Here is a 15,822-nt window from a genome sequence, read left to right on the forward strand (position 1 = left end):
CGTGTTAGCCAGGATGGTCTCTATCTCCTGACCTCATGATCCGCCCTACTCGGCCTCCCAAAGTGCTGGGATTACAGGTGTGAGCCACCGCGCCGGTAAGGTTTTTCTTCTTTCCACCTTTCGATGAGAACATGATCTTCAGGCTGCTGCTGGTTTACCAGAAATTCTAGGGGTGGTACATGTGCTAAAAGACCTTTAGTTTAGTTTTGTTTTGTTTTGGTGAGAAAGGAAAGTGGAAGATAAACCAAGTATATCACTTTTAAGAAATTGACCTTATGTTTTAAATGTAGGGACCTTGGCAATGGACTTTATAGTCCTTAGTGCCTTTTTACTGAGAAATTTCCTTTAGCACCTATTTTTATTAGTTTTTAAACCAAAGAAAGCCAAATACCATTTTACATTTAACAACGCTTCTCATATGATTTTTATGCCAGATAAGCTAAATTTTATCTTTATATTAGTGTGTTATTAATGTTAAACCTAATTTTAATAAAACCTTGTGGGCATATTTATTTAATTTTTAATGTTTGACCATAAGGTAAGATTTTATAGACTCTTTTTAACCTTTTATAATTTTTGCTAAAAAGCAGGTTGGTGCTGTAAGAAAAACCTGTTATGCTTTTACTTGAATGTCCAGTTCACAGAACGACTGGATGATACTTCTTTAACTTTAGCTAATATGTTTACACACAGAATGTTCCTTACAATTAATGTTTTTTTTTTTTTTTTTTTTTTTTTTTTGAGACGGAGTCTCGCTCTGTCGCCCAGACTGGAGTGCAGTGGCCGGATCTCGGCTCACTGCAAGCTCCGCCTCCCGGGTTCACGCCATTCTCCTGCCTCAGCCTCCCTAGTAGCTGAGACTACAGGTGCCCGCCACCTCGCATGGCTAGCTTTTTGTATTTTTTAGTAGAGACGGAGTTTCACCAGGTTAGCCAGGGTGGTCTCGATCTCCTGACCTCGTGATCCGCCCGTCTCGGCCTCCCAAAGTGCTGGGATTACAGGCTTGAGCCACTGCGCCCGGCCTTTTTTTCTTAAGTCTCTTTCTTTTTCTCTTTGTATATCTCTCTTTCTTTCTCTCTTTGACTTTGTCTCTCTCTCTTTGACTTTCCTTTTGCTTCTGTCTCTTCTTCTCTCTCTCTGCCTCTGTCTTTCTCTCTCTCTCTCCTTGACTCCCTCTTTGTCTGTCTCTTCCTCTCCATCTCTTCCTCTCTCTCTCTTTCCCTCTTTTCCTCTCTGTCTCTTTCCTTTCTCTCTCTCTGCTGGTCTTTCCTTGCCTCTGCCCAGCCGCTTATGCTGCTGTTCTCTCAACCGCCGTGTGTTGGGGGCAGGGGATCTAAAACAAGCTGGTCTGGGTTCCCCGGCTTACAGGTTACCTTGTGCCATACCTTTGAAACAAGGGATCTGTCCAGGCTTCCTTCTAATGGCCAACCTACCTCTAACGCTGGCCAGTCTATCTTACACAAAGTTTTAAGTTTTCCTGGTGTCACAGTCCTCCATAGTCTCCCTTAAATCCTTTTTTTGAAAATTTTCAACGTAGTTCATAGTGGGGTGGGCTTACTTTGTGCCTCACCCATGTTTCCTCTAGACAAAACACCACGCTCACACCACACGCACACCACAAAACAAAGAATGGGTAAAAAGGGCACACACACACTTGCAGTTTACACCAAACCAAAATCAAAACCAAAATCAGAGTATCCAGAAATCCAAGCCAGGTCAAAACCAAAACCAAAGTATGAAGCAATCCAAGTCAAGTCAAAAACCAAAACCAAAGTGCCGGTACAGGCACGCCGTGGTGATCAGGCCACGCTTCCACTCAAATGGAGTGGGCAAGTTCCCAAGACTGGTCCTGTCAAGCAATTCAAACCAAATCAAAACCAAAACCAAAGTGTCAATAAAGGCACACTGTGGGTGATCAGGCCACACTTCCACTCAAACAGAGTGGGCAAGTTTCAAAGACTAGTCTTACCAAGTTTTAGATGTCCAGACTCCAAGTGCCCATTCCTTCCCGGTGTTCAGCCACTGCGTTGATCCTCCATGGAGGCCTGCCACACACTGCTTTGGCGAGGCGTCCCACCGGGGCAAATGCCTACCTGGGAGCTCTCTCAGGATCCGCGTTGCTCGGGCTGGTCGGAGTCCCCCACAGGGATGTTCCACAGGGCAGGCTTAAGCCGCCTAAGGAGCTGCCTTGACCATCCACCATTCACCTCGCTTCCTGGTCAGGGAACCAAGAAATGTAGCAGGACAAGATGCAGACAAAACTCCTCAGACACCGAGTTAAAGAAGGAAGGGGTTTAATCGGCTTGGGGCACCGGCAAGACTCCTGTCTCAAGAGCCAAGCTCCTCGATGAGCAATTCCTGTGCCTTTAACGGCTCACAACTCTAAGTAGGTGCATGTGAGACGGTCGTGATTGATTGAGCAAGCAGGGGACGTGACTGGGGGCTGCATGCACCCGTAATTAGATCGGAACAAAACAGGATAGGGATTTTCACAGTGGATTTCTTTTTTTTTTTTTTTTTGAGACAGAGTCTCGCTCTGTTGCCCAGGCTGGAGTGGTGGCCGTCGGCTCTTTTCAGCTCCTCCTGCAGTTCTCCCATTCTCCTGCCTCAGCCTCCCGAGTAGCTGGGACTATAGAGCCCTAAGCTGGTTTTTGTATTTTTAGTGAGACAGGGTTTCACGGTGTTAGCAGATGGTCTGATCTCCTGACCTCTGTAGTCAAGTATCTGCCTCCCCAAAGTGCTGAGATTACTGGCTTGAGTCACTGTGCCTGGCCTTCACAGTGCATTTTTTTTTTTTTTTTTTTGAGGCCGGAGTCTCTAATTGCCCAGGCTGGGTGCAGTGGCCGGATCTCAGCTCACTGCAAGCTCCGCCTCCTGGGTTTATGCCATTCTCCTGCCTCAGCCTCCCGAGTAGCTGGGACTACAGGTGCCCACCACCTCGCCTGGCTAGTTTTTTTGTATTTTTTTAGTAGAGACGGGGTTTCACCATGTTAGCCAGGATGGTCTCCATCTCCTTACCTCGTGATCCGCCCGTCTCGGCCTCCCAAAGTGCTGGGATTACAGGCTTGAGCCACCGTGCCTGGCCTTCACAGTGCATTTCTATACAATGTCTGTAATCTATAGATAACAGAACCAATTAGGTCAGGGGTCGATCTTTAACTACCAGGCCCAGGGTGCGGCGCCGGGCTGTCTGCCTGTGGATTTCATTTCTGTCTTTTAGTTTTTACTTCTTCTTTCTTTGGAGGCAGAAATTGGGCATAAGACAATATGAGAGGTGCTCTCCTCCCTTATTAGTAGAGACAGGGTTTCACCATGTTGGTCAGGCCTGTCTCGAACTCCTGAACTCAAGTGATCTACCCATCTTGGCCTCCCAAAGTGCTGGGGTTACAAACATGACCCACCATGCCCAGCCAACCAGAGTTTTGTTATTACTCAAGTCAGTCTCCCCAGGCTTTTGGGGAGCAGAGTCTTTAAGGATAACTTGGTGGGTGGGTGGAAAGCCAGTGAGCCAGGAGAGCTAATTAGTCAGGGATGACATCATAGGGAGTCCGAGCTGTCCTCTTGTGCTGAGTCAGTTCCCGGGTGAGGCTACAAGATCAGAAGAGCCAGTTCATTGATCTGGGTGGGGCCAGCTGATCCATCAAGGGCAGGGTCTGCACAGGATCTCAAGCATTGATCTTAGGAGCGGTTTAGGGACCGGACGAGGTGGCTCATGCCTGTAATCCCAGCACTTTTAGAGGCCCAAGTGGGTAGATCACCTGATGTCAGGAGTTCGAGACCAGTCTGGCAAACATGGTGAAATCCTGTCTCTACTAAAAATAAAAAAATTTGCTGGGCATGGTGGTGGGTACCTGTAATCCCAGCTACTCTGGAGGCTGAGGCAGGAGAATCGCTTGAACCTGGGAGGCGGAGGTTGCGGCGAGCCAAGATCTTGCCACTGCACTCCAACCTGGGTGACAGAGCGAGACTCCATCTCAAAAAAAAAAAAAAGACATGGGCAGCGTGCATCACCCACCGCTCTCCAGAGCCTCTGCCTGTGTCTTCACCCTCATGCAGAAGAGGGCACACCGGCCACTGCAGGACCCACTGCAGGAGGGAGCGTTCTTTTGGTTTCAGTTCCTACACATACACTTGGCCTCCTGGACCAGGCCCACTTAGCCACATCCTATGCCTGTGTCTCCCCACTGTCCTGGCAGTAGGGACATGGCAGTGGGTTCTTGGTTTGGGAGTCCCTTTGCTCCCCACTCTTCCCTTTGGTTCCCCATAAAGTGAAGGGGAAGGCTCTCCTGGCCTTGAAAGAAGCCCAAGTCCGATCTCGTTTTGACGTGTCCCTCTCTGCCATATGGCAGCAGCAGGTGTTGCTAGTGGAGGGGAATGCTTGGCCCCAAGGATGTCCCCAACCAACTGGTGTCCCTGTTGCCACGTGGGATTCACAGCTCCCTTCCTTTTTTTTTTTTTTTTTTTTTGAGGTGGAGTCTCACTCTGTCACCCAAGGTGGAATGCAATGGCACGATCTCGGATCACTGCAACCTCTGCCTCCCGTGTCGAATCAATTCTCCTGCCTTGGCCTTCTGAGTAGCTAGGATTATAGGCATGCACCACCACACCTGACTAATTTTTGTATTTTTAGTGGAGACGGGGTTTCACCATGTTGGTCAGGCTGATCTTGAACTCCTGACCTTGTGATCCGCCTGGCTCGACCTCCCAAAGTGCTGGGATTACAGGTGTGAGCTACCATGCCCGGCCTTTCTTCCTCACCCTCCCTCATTCCTGTACTAGGTTGGATGGTGATGCTTTTGTGGTCCAAGAAGGAAGGTGGGTGGAGTGAGGAGGGAGGTTTAGTCCCCTACGCCCTTTTCACAGGAGTCCCAGCCCACCTTGCCCTCATCCTGGCATCAGAGAATCTATTGCAATGATGGAGATACAGTCACCTTTGATCCAGTTAAGGTCTAGGTGATGCTCAGGTTCCCTGTGGCAGCCACCTAAGGTAGGCTAGGGCCACTCACCCAACCCTGTCTGCTTCTACTCTAGGCCTCAGTTTCCCTTTTCCTAAGACAGGACACTAACAGCAAGGAGCTGGCCTTGCCCGCTCCTACCCCTCCTGCTCTTCCCTAATTTCCAAGATCTGTGTCCATTTTTCCTCTGTGTGTAAATTACCTCCGGACAGTCATGGCGTTTTTTTTGTTCAGTGTTGCATTCTTAGATATTGGTCATTACTGCTGCCGCTGCTGCCAGTGCAAAATATTTATCCTCATTGCCTCCACTTGTTCTGCTGACATTCCCCTCCCCCAAGATACTGTCTTTGCAGGGAAGGGAATCTAGGGCACAGCAGCTGGGTTACTGACTCCCCTAGTCCCAGAGAAGGTGGGCCCTGGCCTAGGATGCTGCAGCAGACTGTGGGGAGAGGAGCCCTGTGTTGACCTTGGAGGTCTAGGGGCTTCCTTCTCCCCCTGTTCTGTTGGAGAGGACATAGACATTATTTCTCCCGGCCTGAGGCTCCCCTCTGGCTTTCTATTTGTAGTTACTTGAATAATAAACATATACTTTTCTGGACAAAAATAAAAAAGACATGAGCAAGAATATTTGTAGCAGGTTAAAATTATTGATTGAGACAGGGTCTAACTCTGTCGCCCAGGCTGAAGTGCAAAGGCGCAATCTCAGCTCACTGCAACCTCAGCTTCCTAGTACTTCCTAGGGACTCCAAAGTAGCTGGGACTACAGGTGTGCGCCACCACACCCAGCTACTTTTTTGTATTTGTGGTAGAGACAGGGTTTCACCATGTTGCCCAGGCTGGTCTTGAACTCCTGAGCTCAAGTAATCTGCCCACCTCAGTCTCTCAAAGTGCTGGGATTACAGGCGTGAGCCATCACGCCCAGCCTGCTTGCAGCAGTTTTATTTAATAGCTCTAAACTGGAAATAGGATAATTGATAAATAAATTGTAGTATATTTGCTATGGTCTGAATGTGTCCCCCAAAATTCATGAATTGGAAACTTTTTTGTTTTTGTTTTTGGGATGGAGTTTCCCTCTTGTCATCCAGGCTGGAGTGCAGTGGTGCAATCTCGCTGCAACCTCTGCCTCCCTGGTTCGAGTGATTCTCCTGTCTCAGCCTCCCAGGTAACTGGGATTCCAGGCACCTGTCACCACGCCTGGCTAATTTTTGTATTTTTAGTAGAGACAGGGTTTCACCATGTTGACCAGGCTGGTCTCGAACTCCTGACCTCATGTGATCTGCCCACCATGGCCTCCCAAAGTGTTGAGATTATGGGCCTGAGCCACCATGCCCTGTGAATTGAAAACTTAATCCTCAATGCAACAGTGTTGGGAGGTAGGGCCTAGTGGGAGGTGTTTAAGTCATGAGGGCTCTGCCCTCATTCATACATAAATGCTTCCATTAAAAGGGCTCGCAGAAGTGGGTTCTCTCCTTTCACTCTTCTGACATGTGAGAACATGGCATTTGTCCCTGCTTGACTTCTGCTTTCTGCCATGTGAAGACAGCAAGAGGGCCCACACCAGATGCCACCACTTTAATCTCGGACTTCCCAGCCTCCAGAACTATGAGAAATAAATTTCTGTTTCTTATAAATTATCCAGTCTCAGGCATTCCATTATAATAGCACAAATGGACTAAGGCAGTATTCATATCTAAAATGCTATCTAGAGCTGAGTGTGGTGGCTCACACCTGTAATTCCAGCACTTTGGGAGGCCAAGGCAGGTGGATCACCTGAGGTCAGGAGTTTGAGACCAGCCTGGCCAACACAGTGAAACTCCATCTTTATAAAAATACAAAAATTAGCCGGGCATGGTGGCGGGCACCTGTAATCCCAGCTACTTGAGAGGCTGAGACAGGAGAATTGCTTGAACCCAGGAGGCAGAGGTTACAGCGAGCTGAGATCGTGCCACTGCCCTCTAGCCTGGGTGACAGAGCAAGACTCTGTCTCAAAAAAAAAAAAAGGAAAAAATTTTTAAAAAGATCTGAATCATGTAACAATGTGGATGAATCTCAGATATCCTTGAGAGAAATACATATATACAGTATGATTAATACAGACGTAGTATGATTCCTTTACATGAAGTTCAAAAAGAGGAAAATTTCATTTACAGTGTTACAGATCAGAAGAGCAGTTACCCATGGTCTAGGAGACTCTTCTAGGATAAAGAGAATTTTTTTTTTTTTTTGAGACAGAGGTTTGCACTTGTCACTCAGGCTGAAGTGCAGTGGCACGATCTCAGCTCACCACAACCTCCACTTCCCAAGTTCAAGCGATTCTCCTGCCTCAAACTCCTGAGTAGCTGGGATTACAGTCTCCTGCCACCACACCCGGCTAATTTTTTTTTTGTATTTTTAGTAGACACGGGGTTTCACCGTGTTGGCCAGGCTGATCTTGAACTCCTGACCTCAGGCGATCTACCTGCCTCGGCCTCCCAAAGTTCTGGGATTACAGGCAGGCGTGAGCCACTGTGCCTGGCAAGAGAATCTTTTGAATCTTGATCTGGGTGGCGGTTACACCGTACAGTAGGCTGAATAACTCCAACTATATCCAGTCCTAACCTCAGAGCAGGGGTCCCCAGTACCTGGGCCACGGACCACTAACAGTCCCTGGCCTGTTAGGAACCAGGCCTCACAATGGGAGGTGGAGTGGTGGGCCAGGAGGCAAAGCTTCATCTGTATGTACAGCTGCTCCCCATCGATCACATTTCTGCCTGAGCTCTGTCTCCTGTCACATCAGAGGGGCCATTAGATTCTCATAGTAGCACAAATGCTATTGTGAACTGTGCATGCCAAGGTCTGGGTTGCCGTCTCCTTATGAAAATCTAATGCCTGATGATCTGTCACTGTCTCCCATCACCCCCAGATGGGACCATCTAGAGGCAGGAAAGCAAGCTCAGGCTCCTACTGATTCTACATGATGGTGAAGTATAATGATTTCAATATATATTACAATGTCATAATAACAGAATTAATGTACACAATTAATGTCATGCACTTGGATCATCCTGAAACTATCCCCCACATCACCTGTCACTCATTCGTGGAAAAATACATCTTCCACGAAACAGGGACTGGTGCCACAAAGCTTGGGGACTGCTGCTCTGGAGTCTGTCAATGTCACCCTATCTGGGAAAGGGTCTTTGCAGATGTCATAGTTATGGATCTTGAGATGGAGATCTTAGCCTGGATTCCCCGGGTGAATCTAAATGCAATCACAGGTGTCCCATAAGAGAGAGGCAGAGGGAGATTTGAGAAGACAGAAGGGGAGAAGGCAATGTGAAGATGGAGAGAGATTGGAGTGAAGCAGCCACTAGCCAAGGAGTGCCAGCAGCTGGCAGCTGGAAGAAGCAAGGAAGGAATTCTCCCAGAGAGCCTCCAAGGCAGCACGACCCTGCCGACACTTCCATTTCAGTCCTGCGATACCAACTTCAGACTTCTTTCCCCAGGAGAGAAAACATTTGAGATAATACATTTATGGTTTTGGTGTTTTTTTTTTTTTTTTTTTTTTTTGAGACCCAAGTTTCACTCTTGTTGCCCAGGCTGGAGTGCAATGGCATGATCTCAGCTCACCGCAACCTCTGCCTCCCAGGTTCAAGCGATTCTCCTGCCTCAGCCTCTGTAGCTACCACGCTCAGCTAATTTTGTATTTTTAGTAGAGATGGGGTTTCTCCATGTCGGTCAGGCTGATTTTGAACTCCCGACCTCAGGTGATCTGCCTGCCTTGGCCTTAGATGACAGGCATGAGCCACCGCACCCGGCCACATTATGTTGTTTAAGCCACCAAGTTTGGGATAGTTTGTTATATCAGCTGCAGGAAACTAGTACACACAGGTGCACATATATACAGAAAAACTCATTGAGCCGGGCATGGTGGCTCACACCTAGAATCCCGGCACTTTGGGAGGCTGAGGTGGGAGGATCACCTGAGGTCAGGAGCTCGAGACCAGCCTGGCCAACATGGTCAAACTTCGTCTCTACTAAAGATAGAAAAATTAGCCAGGCGTGGTGGCAGGTGCCTGTAATCCCAGCTTCTCAGGAGGCTGAGGCAGGAGAATCACTTGAAACTGGGAAGTGGAGGTTGCAGTGAGCCGAGATCGCGCCATCAGGAAAAAAAAAAAAAAAACCAGCTCATTATCACAGGCTTAGTGCCCAGAGGCCCAAGTCCCTGCAGCACTGGTAGTGGTGAGGCCTTCTCCTCTGGCCACAACTAGGTCATCAAAATTGGGGGCATTAGGGCAGTTGGGATAGAGGACCTGGCTCCCCAGAATCCTAATCTCCCTGTCCTGCTTCCTGCTCTTAGGATCCCACGTGTTTTCCAGCTTTTGGTGGACCCTCTGAAGAGCGTAAGTCCTCAGGAGAGGCCCTCTTCTTTGTTGTTGTTGTTTGTTTGTTTGTTTGTTTGTTTTTGAGATGGAGTCTCGCTCCTGTCACCCAGACTGGAGTGTGTGATCTTGGCTCCTGCAGCCTCTGCTTCCAGTTCCGCCATTCTCCTGCCTCAGTAAGCCTCACGATAGCTGGGACTACAGAAGCCTGCCACCACACCGGCTAATTTTTGTATTTTAGTAGAGATGGGGTTTCACCGTGTTATTGTAGGATGGTCTCAATCTCCTGGCCTGATCCTCCTGCCTCGGCCTCCCAAAGTGCTACAGGATTACAAAGTGTCGAACCACCGCTTAGCCGTTTCTGCAGTTTTCTTTTTTTTTTTTTTTTTTTTTTGGGGGTGAGTCTGCAGCTCACCGCCGCCCAGGCTGGAGTGCAGTGGCGGATCTCGGCTCACTGCAAGCTCTACCTCCCGAGTTCCATTCCTCAGCCTCCTGAGTAGCTGGGACTACGAAGCCAGCCATCTCGCCCGGCTAGTTTTTGTATTTTTAGTAGAGACGGGGTTTCACCGTGTTCGCCAGGATGGTCTTGATCTCCTGACCTCGTGATCCACCCGTCTCGGCCTCCCAAAGTGCTGGGATTACAGGCTTGAGCCACCGCGCCCGGCCTTCTGCAGTTTTCTTACTGGTTGGACCGGCTTCTCCACTTCTGGGGTGAACCCCTCAAGTCTTAACTCCTCAGAGGGGTCAGAGTAAGATTAAATACCAATTGCCCAGGCTTCATTGGCATTTCTTCCCTGCCTCAGTTTCCCCACTACCTTACTTGTGTTTCCTTGGATTACCTCCCAAATAAACTACCCACAACCAAGTCCTTGTCTCTGGGTCTACTTTGGAGAAACTGCCACTAAATCTAAGTCTCAGATGCTGGGGGGCCCTGGTTCTGTGTCCGCTCCTGAAGCTGGGGCCTGGGGTCAGTTCCCCTCTGTCCTGGGTTTCAAGGCTCCAAGATCCCAGTTTGCTCCAGGTTTCTCCCTACATAGGTGTCCCAAGGGCCCTCCAAATATATCATCTCTTGGCCGGGTGCAGTGGCTCACGCCTGTAATCCCAGCACTTTAGGAGGCCGAGGCAGGCAGATTATCTGAGGTCAGGAGTTCAAGACTAGCCCGGCCAACACGGTGAAATCCTGTCTTTACTAAAAATACAAAAATTAGCCGGGCTTGGTGGCGCACGCTTGTAGTTCCAGCTACTTGGGAGGCTGAGGCAGGAGAATTGCTTGAACTCGGGAGGCAGGGGTTGCAGTGAGCTGAGATTGTGCCATTGCACTCCAGCCTGGGGGACAAGAGCTAAATAATGCCTCAAAAAAAAAAAAATGTATATATATATAAAAAACATCTCTTGAACCTAACTCACTGTTTTTCCCTTTGAACAGGTTTTCCCCCGGACATCCTTCTTCGGCCCTCACTCATTCCCAGGAGCATCCACATGCTCTTCTCTCACGTTTGCTCAGCCTGTTCCTCCCTCTTACCTTCTCCAAGAAGGTGGGGATGCTCTGGGCCTCCTGGTTTCTTGGTGAGGGCAGGGAGGGCCCTGCAGCTCCCCCAATCCCTAGGGGCTGTCAGGACCAGGTCAGCCCAGTAGAGGGAGCTAATCTGGGCTTGGGGAGTTGGGACAGGGGGTCTTACACTCACAGGCTCACACAGCAGCATATATACACTGTGTGTACATGCCCGTCTGCACATACGTGGGTGTCTGCACGCATGTATGGGCACACATGAGTGTGTACAGGCACACACGAGGATGTGTGTGCACCACGGGCATGCATGCTCACTCACAGGTACACATATGTCTAGCTGCAAACAGATCTCCTGGCAGAACGTTGACTAGCCCAGTGATGGGAGTAATGAACTGTGCGGGGAGACTGGGGGAGAGAAAAGAGAGGGAGGGGAGGGGAGGGGAGGGGAGGGAATCCGGGGGACAAGGTGAGTGGAGAGGTTGGGTTGCAGTTGGGAACTCCAGGAGGTACACTGGCTTCAGTTCCCTTCCTGGGAACTCAGTGTCTCCCTGGGGCTCTGCCCACCAGCAGAGGCATTTGGGGTCAAGAAAGTCAATGCCATTCTTTTTGAGTGATGGGGTCAGCTGGTTGTTGGTGGACGCTGGGGTCATGTAGATGCATGTCCTTCTACTCGGGCTGGACCACGCGGTGGCCTCCCGCAGCCTCACAGCCTCTGTGCAGTGACCGTGCCTGCAGGCGGCGGGCTGGAGGACCCTTCTGTTGGTCTCCTGTGTCCCTTCCTGAACCACTGGCTCCGCTTCCTGTGCTCCCTGCCCAGCCCCTGGCCTGACTCCTACTGACAGCCTGCCCCTGGCTTTGGCTCCCTCCTCAACCATGATTCCCACTCACCCAAGAATTAGCTTGAATCCCGTTAACCTTCACCAGGCCCAGACCACATCCCAGGAGATGGTTTCTGGGTTTGTCTAGGACCACCAGTGGGACCCGGGCTGGAAGAAGTTCCCATGCTTATGGGGACAGAATTAGGGAAGGGATTCAGAAAAGCTGAGGCAGACAGAAGCCATTTATAAATAACAACTCAGGACAAAACTGCGGGCAGAATTAGATTATGAGTTTTTTTGTTTGTTTGTTTCTTGTTTTGAGATGACATTTTGCTCTGTTGTCCAGGCTGGAGTGCAACGGCGCAATCTTGGCTCACTGCAACCTCCGCCTCCCAGGTTCAAGCAATTCTCCTGTCTCAGCCTCCAGAGTAGTTGGGATTACAGGTGCCTGTCGGGTTTTTTCTTTTTTTTCTTTTTTGAGACAGAGTCTTGCTCTGTTGCCCAGGCTGGAGTGCAATGGCATGATCTTGGCTCACTATAACCTCCACCTCCCGGGTTCAAGCCGATTCTCCTGCCTCAGCCTCCTGAGTAGCTGGGATTCCAGGCTTGTGCCACCACACCCAGCCTACGCTGGGCTGTTTTTTTGTAGAGAGAGGGTTTTGCCATGTTGCCCAGACTGGTCTGGAACTCCTGACCTCAGGCGATCTGCTGGCTTCGGCCTCCCAAAGTGCTATGATTACAGGCATGAACCACTGCGCCCGGCTTAATTTTTAACGTTTAGAGATGGGGGTCTCATTGTGTTGCTCAGGCTGGTCTCGAATTCTTGGGTTCAAGTGATGTTCCCGCCTCCACCTCCCAAAGTGCTGGGATTACAGGAGTGAGCCATCACGCCTCGCTGGATATTTTCAAGCATTACATTAAAAAAAAAAAAATCTCCACTTACAAGTCCATATTCTGATTCAGTCTCAGAAACAGCCCCCAGGCTGGTCCTGTTACTCATAGCTATTATCTCAACATTTTTGGAGTCCTGGTGGGAGGATCGCTTGAGGCCAGGAGTTTGAGACTAGCCTGGGCAACATAGCAAGACTTTGTCTCTACAAAACGATTAAAGAATTTATCTTGGCGTGCTGGCACATACCTCTAGTTCCAGCTACTTGGGAGGCCAAGGCAGGAGAATTGCTTGAGGCCACGAGTTTGAGGCTGCAGCGAGCTATGATTGTGCCACTGTGCTCTGGGTTAGGTGACAGAGGGAGATCCTGTCTCTATAAAAAAAAAAAAAAAAGTAAGGCTGGGTGGGGTGGCTCATGCCTGTAATCCCAGCACTCTGGGAGGCCGAGAATCACCTGAGGTCAGGAGTTCAAGACCAGCCTGACCAACATGGTGAAACCCTGACTCTACTAAAAATACAAAGATTAGCTGGGGGTGGGAGCACATGCCTGTAATCCCAGCCACTCAGGAGGCTGAGGCAGGAGAATCACTTGAACCCAGGAGGTGGAGGTTGCAGTGAGCCGAGATCGCGTCATTGCAGTCCAGCCTGGGCAACAAGAGCAAAACTCCATCTCCAAATAAATAAATAAATAACGGTAATGATGTTTATGGCAACATAGCATGAGCTCTGAGCAAGGCCATCTATGGGACACGTCGCACAGGGCATGTCACAAAACCAACGCCTGACAAATGGAGGCTCCTTTCCCTCCTCCTGTCGTCTGCCCTACGGCAGATTGCAGGTGCCACTGGTTAGCCTGAGTCACGGCAATTGCAAATGCACCAACTTGGCCAGATTGGCTGTCAGATCGGATTTTTAAAAAAATCTAGATTCATGCTGTTTATAAAAGACACACATCACACAAGGATATGGAAGGCTGAATGTCAATGGCTAGAAAATACACCCCAAGAGAAAGCTAGTGTATCTATATACATATCAAACTAAATAGTATTTAAGACAAAAAATAGTTATCAGGGAAAACAATCGTGTTTACATCATGATCACAGGAACAACCTACTAAGATGAAGCGACCTCAGCTGGGTGCAGTGGCACACGCCTGTAGTCCCAGCTACTTAGGAGGCTGAGGCAGGATTGCTTGAGGCCAATAGTTCAGGGCCAGCCTGGGCAACATAGAGAGACCTTGTCTTTCTCTCTCTCTCAAAAAAAAAAGTAAGATGAAACAATTCTCAACTTGTATTATCTAATAATATATGTTCAACAGATATAAAGCAAATATCAAATGAAAAGACAACCGACAGAATGGGAGAACATTTTTGCAAATCATGTACCTGATAAGAAATGTGTATCTGTAATATATATTTAAAAATCTCTTGGCCAGGCACAGTGGCTCACGCCTGTAATCCCAGCACTTTGGGAGGTCGAGGTGGGTGGATCACCTGAGATCAGGGGTTTGAGACCAGCCTGGCAAACATGGTGAAACCCCATCTCTACTAAAATTACAAAGGTTAGCTGGGCATGGTGGCGGGTGCCTGTAATCCCAGCTACTTGAGAGGCTGAGGCAGGAGAATCACTTGAACCCGGGAGGCGGAGGTTGCAGTGAAGTGAGAGCGCGCCACTACACTCCAGCCTGGGCAACAGAGCAAGACTCTGTCTCAGAAAATAAAACAAAATAAAATAAAATCTCTTACAACTCAGCAATAAAAACCCAAATAACCCAATTTAAAAATGGCCAAAAGATTTGAATATACATTTCTTTTTTTTTTTTTTTGAGACGGAGTCTCGCTTTGTCGCCCAGGCTGGAGTGCAGTGGCACGATCTTGGCTCACTGCAAGCTCCGCCTGCCGGGTTCACGCCATTCTCCTGCCTCAGCGTCCCAAGTAGCTGGGACTACAGGCACCCGCCACCACGCCCGGCTAGTTTTTTGTATTTTTAGTAGAGACGGGGTCTCACCGTGTTAGCCAGGATGGTCTCCATCTCCTGACCTTGTGATCCGCCTGCCTTGGCCTCCCAAAGTGCTGGGATTACAGGCGTGAGCCACCGAGCCCGGCCTGAATATACATTTCTTTTTTTCGTTTGTTTGCTTTTTGAGATGGAGTCTCACTCTGTCACCCAGGCTGGAGTGCAGTGCCGCGATCTCAGCTCACTGCAACCACTGTCTCCCGGGTTCAAGCAATTCCCTGCCTCAGCCTCCTGAGTAGCTGGGATTATAGGCGGCGGCCACCACGTCTGGCAAATTTTTCTATTTTAGTAGAGACACGGTTTCACCAACTTGACCAGGCTGGTCTTGAACTTCTGACCTCCTGATCCACCTGCTGAGGCCTCCCAAAGTGCTGGGATTACAGGCATAAGCCACCGCGCACAGCCTTGACTAGACATTTCTTTCTGAAGGAGATATAACACCATAAATGATCAGGGAACTGCAAATCAAAACCACAGTGAGATACCAATTCACACCCACTAGGATGGCTAGAATAAAAAAGAGAAATAATGTGAAAAATGATTGCAAAGATTTGAAGAAATCGAAGCCCTCGCAGGCTGCTGGTGGGAATCAAAACAGGTGCAGTCTCTTTGGGAAATAGTCCGGTAGTTGCTTGAGCAGTTAAATGTAGAATTGCCGTTTGCTCTGACAATTACCCTTCTAGGGATATACTCAGTAAATTAAACACGTGCCCACACAAAAACTGTGACGTGAATGTTTGTAGCAGCAATTCTTCGTAATAGCAAAAAAATGGAAGCAACTCATCTGTCCAATCGAAGAATGGCTCAATAAATTATGGTGTATCCACACAGTGGAATATTATTAGGCCATGAAAAGGAATCATACTGACACATGCTGTAACATGGATGAAACTTGAGAACATCATGGCAAATGAAAAGAGTCACTCGTTTGTTTTTTTTTTTTTTTTTTGAGATGGAGTCTCGCTCTGTGGCCCAGGCTGGAGTGCAGTGGCACAATCTCAGCTGCTCACTGCAACTTCTGCCTCCCAGGTTCAAGCAATTATCCTGTCTCAGCCTCCCCAGTAGCTGGGGACTACAGGCGCCCACCACCATGCCCAGCTAAGTTTTGCATTTTTAGTGGAAACAGGGTTTTCACCATATTGGGCAAGCTGGTTTCGAACTCCTGACCTCAGGTGATCCACCCGCCTCAGCCTCCCAAAGTGCTGGGATTACAGGCGTGAGCCACCACACCCAGCCAGGAGCCACTCTTAAAAGGCCAGATGTTGTGTAATTC

The sequence above is a fragment of the Papio anubis genome, chromosome 17 (genome assembly GCF_008728515.1).
Source record: "Papio anubis isolate 15944 chromosome 17, Panubis1.0, whole genome shotgun sequence".
Classification (NCBI taxonomy): Eukaryota; Metazoa; Chordata; class Mammalia; order Primates; family Cercopithecidae; genus Papio; species Papio anubis.